A 6,000-nucleotide genomic window follows, 5' to 3' on the forward strand; every position below is an offset into this window, starting at 1 on the left:
AATGCTTCATAGAAAGTGTTAAAAATCTATATAATTTTTATTTTGATTGAAGCTCCAGTTAAAAGACAATTTATTCCAGTACTACACTTAATCTGTGTCCATTAAATCGCTCAATTATCCTTCTTATTGAGGTTCCCAGTAGGTGTAGATGTGTGTAGAGAAAGACACAAATGAGGAGCTGCAGAGGATGAAGGGGAGGACAGGGTCTAGGTAATATTCATTGTGTTTTTGATTGCATTTTTCCTAAATAGATCAATAATTTGAGTAATATGAATAAAGGGAGGAGTATGGTGCTTTGATGCCAAATTTGGGCATGGCAGATGTGGAGATTGAACTATGGAGGCAGCACAACAAGCATTCCACACAACACCTTCCATTGCCAGGTGTTGAGATTGTTTGCAGACTTCTACCCAAATATAAACCCTGTCATGAAGATTCTCCGAACGATGGCGGTATCCACTGCCAGTGTTGAGCGCTCTTTCAGCTGTTTACATCATTTGAAGACATATCTGAGGAATACGATAACTGACAAATGACTGAGTGGACTTGCACTGATGAACATCCATCCTTACATTCCAATTGATGCGAAGGCCCTTATGCAAGAGTTTGATGCAATGGGCAGATGCAGAATAAACTTCAGATAGGTAGGAATATTATTTCATTTTACTGTCTCATGTGGATTTTTGATTGTTTATTGTAGCAGCTTGGTTTGGTCTGACTGCATATTGTTATTGCTATCTTTGTTGCCTAACTGTTGATGATGATGCTAAATGAGGGAATCTGTTACCGACTTTTTACTGCAAGTTTCTCTGCTTAGCTGCTGTTGTTGCTTTGCGGGCCTGTTGTTTGGTCTTTGAAATGCATGTGATAGGCTAATCAGAGTTTTATGGTGGTGTCGTGTCATAACTTTAGCGCTAAAAAACATGAATCAATCTGTCAGCTCCAACCAGTTTGTCCATTCTCCTCTGACCTCTGACCTCTCTCATCAACAAGGTGTTTCCTCCAGATAACCCCCATTTAAATACATTAGTAAAGAATACATTTGGAGGCATCTGGAAATGTCCCAACAGAGTTGTTCAAAAGAATCTTCTACATTATGTACTGTGCATTTTAATTACCAATGGATTCAATATATCACACTGAGCTCACATGGAACCAGCATCAATAGCATCTTTAACACTCCAAACTAAACAATGAGGCTAAACCCCCATCTGCAAGTATAACCTCCAGTGCTCAAACAACCATACAGGTAGTGTTACTATAATAACAGTCATGGCTTGGTTTAGGAAAAGATGGTATTTGTGTTAATGTAAGTACTTCCTCAACATTATATGGTCTTTGTTGTCATGGTTACAACCTCCTCCTGACGTGGACTTTGTCTCTCTCTATACTACGTCACCGCACTTTTCCCTTTGCTCCTGTCATAATTACTATGACCACTAGATGTCGCCTAGCAACAAAACGTAACTATGGGTCCTAATAACCTGCTGCACATATGTATTCTGCAAACACACACACACACACACACACACACACACACACACACACACACACACACACACACACACACACACCCTCAGCCAGAATGCATGTGTAGGTTTCTCGGTGCCAACCACCAGCTATATTTGTTATGCTAATTCCAAAACAAGTGGGAGTAATTAATTGATTGGGTCCATGAGGCTTTTCAGGCACAACTTTCTCTGCTCCTCACTCGTCTCTCCTGGGATCTAAGTGTTAGTCCTGAGGCTGCAAATTGGGCTATTATGCTGATTATCAACGTGACACACACACACACACACACACACACACACACACACACACACACACACACACACACACACACACTGACCCTGTAGCAGTGAATACTGCTGTAACTGCTATGAACAATTGGCTGAAGTGTAGCTTCACTCCAAGGGCAAACACCAGTATTTGCTGTCGACATATAATTTGAGTTTAGGAGGAGCTGGTGGCAGATGAAAAATATCAGCCCTGAAAATGTGGCTTTGGGGCCAAAAGGAAACGGGCTAAAGGTGTAAACAACCTTTTATCATGTGCAATTAACAAGCAGCCCTAATAAATCACAGCTGCTCTGTGTGTCACATATATTAATGACTCTCTCTCTTATTGGAGGAATTCATTATTTACAATGCACAGGCAGAGAATGAAATCCCACAGGAAGGGTTTGAGTGGAACAGAGCTGCAGAAAGCTTATGACACACTATTATCTGTGTGAGTAGGAGGGGTGTGTTCAGACACAGTGTGAAGATAATTCTCTGCACCAACACTGTTTCATAAAACACCATTAACAACACAGCACACACCATGGGACCTGAGAACAAAGAACCACCTCTCTGGGTTAGAAATGTGCTGAGCTAACATTTCTCCAATAACAGTTGAGTCTGACCAATGAATGAATATTCGTAGAGGTGCAGGAAATAAAGAAGATCATCATTATGTTTAAAGTAAAAGCTTTTTCTGGACGTAGAGGTAGAAGTCAGACCCAGACAGACGATGGCTGTAACAGAAGAAGTTTATTGATAAACTTAGGAACTGAGGCTTGAGATTGTTGGAGAACAGGACCGCCAACAGAGAGGAGAACCGGGCTGGACTGGGGGATGAATACTGAGCTGTTTACTGGATCTCAGACTGGAGGTCATTAACACAATGAGGAGCTGAGCGAGGTAGAGTTCTGAGGCCGGTTTCACAAAGACAGACTTTAACTCTTACACAAGAACAAATAGTCAGACTTCAGATAGACATCTAAATTCATCTTTTGCACAGTTTAGTTCTTGACTATCTTAAGCCGGTCTGTGGTACAATGAATTCTGATTAAATTAAGACTTTTTTCAAAATAAAAAAATTGGCCAACCGAGGAACCACATCCATCCACTGAGCTCAGTTTACGCGAGCTAGAAAATGTTTGTCTTTTGGAAGAATTCAACACTTACAAGGACGTTTTGCAATAACAGCTATAACCAGTTGTTCAATGACATTACACTTTGCTTTCATGAATCCGTTTTCATCATAGCAAAAAGAGAGTTTTCAGGCAAGGCAATCTCTCAGAGTCAGTGCTTCAGCTTACAGCTTACAGCGTCAGGCTCTGCCAGGGTTTGGACATAAAAGAGAACGCCTGCTGGGGTTGGGTCATGCTAGGTTGCTACTCTCTTAGACTGGTCATGTTCGGATAGAAATATGTGCTTCAAGCTGCATTCTCTCTCAGTTGCTAAAAAGATATGGAATGTAGGTGATGTCAAGATGGACAAAACAGGTGATAAACCAAATTCTGTGGCCCATCGGTTTCAGTTCATTTGATGTGGATTTAGACTGTTGATTCTGTCATTTTCGAGCATCAACTACTTGATCGACCAGATATTGACATGTGAGAGTAATTAATTTTAAACAATGAAACCATCTCTTTAAAACACATTTTCTAGCTTCCTGTGTAAAGCCTCAGGCATTCTGTTTGATGCTCAGGGTTTCACATGGGTCACATTAGTGTGTGCAACATCTGGTACCAGTCAGGTGGTGTGACTAAATGCGCATGTTTTGAGGGTGAATGCAGTTGTTATAATACCACCTCACATAAGTCATTCTGACTGTGACTTTTGTCAACAGAGTAGAAGTAAAAAAAGGAATTCTTTATCCCCTGATAACACAGCATGCAGTGTTCTAATACTCATGTCTTCCTCCAGATGCCCACTCAAAAACAATGCCACATCTGCTGTCCAAAAATTGGGTTGGCCAACAAAACGTGCCAGTGGCAAGAAGCAGCCATAAAAAGTAAAACTAACTAAATGAAAAGAACAATTTGGACAGGAGTGGAAGAGCATGTCACGGTCCTGTGTTTTCTCCATGTTTTCCCTTCTCCTTTTGTAGGTGTGTCTGTGTCTGTCTGGAGCTGGGGCGGCGCCAGGAGGTCAACTGGAATCAGCTGTACAACCGTTGCAATCACTCACCTGCTCTTCATCTCACAATCAAGCCACCTACACTGCTGCAGCACGGGTGTGTCCGTTACACACCCGTGGTAAACCTCAGACTACTGTTTGACTGCTTTGTGTTTTTTGTGATTTTGGCTTTAACCTGTGATTCTACAGTGTCTAGTTCCTGTGTCCTGCTTTCTGGCTCCATTCCTCTCATCAACCAGCTCTGCTTCAGCTACTCACCTTCTGGAAACTCCACAGCCTGGATCCACATCGGCCCCCAGTCCCCTTACTGGTTCTATACAAAATAAACTTGTGATTCTCACCCTATTCGGTGTCCTGAGCCTGCACCTTGTGGTCCCACATTCAGTGAACTTAACAGAGCAGGCAAATGAAAAACAGCATCATCAACAAAGTGCATGATTCAACAAATTTACTGGTAGGTTTTTTTTCTTTCAAACTGTTGTCATAAAATAGTAAGTAAATAATCCCTTACCTTTAGCATTTACACACTATTGCTATATTGCTGTTATATGATAGACTCATTCAGCATTCCAGCATTCATCCTTGCTTCACTTTGCAAGACAATCCTGAATTGTCAAGTTAGTTGATATGTTAAGTACATCAGTGTCTTTTTAACTGCATTTTATGCAATGTGGTAAGCATTATTTCTCTTACCACCATATTTGAATTCAGTGAAGGCAGAACATCCACTTTATGGGTTTTGATGATGTATGATTTCAAGTATTTGTACAACATTAATTTCTAACTAAATGAACATAGCTTAACATCCAGTCTTAGAATAACATGATTTGTTTTTACCAAATTAACAATGTTATTGCATTGAATTAAACCACAGATGTATAAGAGTTACAGTGTTAGTCTTAGAAAGTATGCAGCACACAATATTGATTGGACAACAAAAGTGCCAAAGCATTAAACATCATTTTTTTTTGGTACTCTGAACTTGTTATGTATCCAATTTTCAGTCTTATGATTTTGCGTCAATTTTGTTCAAGCTCCACGAGTGGGAACTTCTGGAGCGATATCCAACCCTCCTCCTCGCCAGGAGAACTGCAGAGTGTTTCTGTCCATGGATAACAGACACAGAAGACGTTCAGGATGCCCTTGCCACAATTAAGAGGATTTACAAAAGCTTTTTTAATGGTATTATATGCAAATGTGCATGCTAAATTTTCTGTAAACCAGTCCAGTTTACTGCCCAGGTGCACACCTAGGTATTTATAAGGGCACCGTCTCAATGTCCTTCCCTCGAATATCGACTGGCTGAAGGGTGGGCCCAGACCTCTGAAAGTCCATGACCATCTCCTCGGTCTTGGAGGTGTTCAAAAGGACGTTGCTAAGTGTATTCAACTACCTAGCTGGAACATTTGCATGAAAGCTAGCATCTTATTGACGGGTAAAAACATTCCTTCAGTTGCATTCGCAACTGATTTGTAACTAAAAGGTCAAACTCAACTGACTTAGTTAGACACACATGAACACGTGTTACACATGAACTGCAGACAATTTGCAAACCTCCTACCTCCAGGAGCCAGTCCTGGGTGAATGTGGCTTGAAATATTGTATCTTTTAAGTTCCCGTGTTTCCATCACTGAACAGAGCAGGTTAATGATTAAGGTTAATTTAAGGTGAGGGCTTTTGATGAAGGGTTTAAAGCATAATTAGGATTAGGTTGCGGTTATCTTCAGGATTAAGATATAGCACATCATGGTTGTGATTGAGTGTGTGTTGATTAATCCCAGTTTGTTCAGCGCTGGTTCTCTGCAGACGCAGATGAAGAAGGTGGTTCTTATAGACACACAGATCTCTCATTCACAGGACTTCATCTCTCTGTCGTCACTTTAATCTGCTCCATGTTTGCTTTTTCTGTCTCTACACTTTCATCACCTCCACTTCCATCATCATCCTCCTCCTCCTCCTCCCTCCTCCATATCTCTCCCCTCTCTGTTATGACATTGTGGCCTGCCGGCTCACAGCATCCCCCTCAGTGATATGCAGGACTCAGATCCTAAATCCTCACAGCGCTCTGCTCCATGGAGATTCTCTCCTCTTAATG

This window comes from Seriola aureovittata, chromosome 1 (assembly GCF_021018895.1).
Source record: "Seriola aureovittata isolate HTS-2021-v1 ecotype China chromosome 1, ASM2101889v1, whole genome shotgun sequence".
NCBI lineage: Eukaryota > Metazoa > Chordata > Actinopteri > Carangiformes > Carangidae > Seriola > Seriola aureovittata.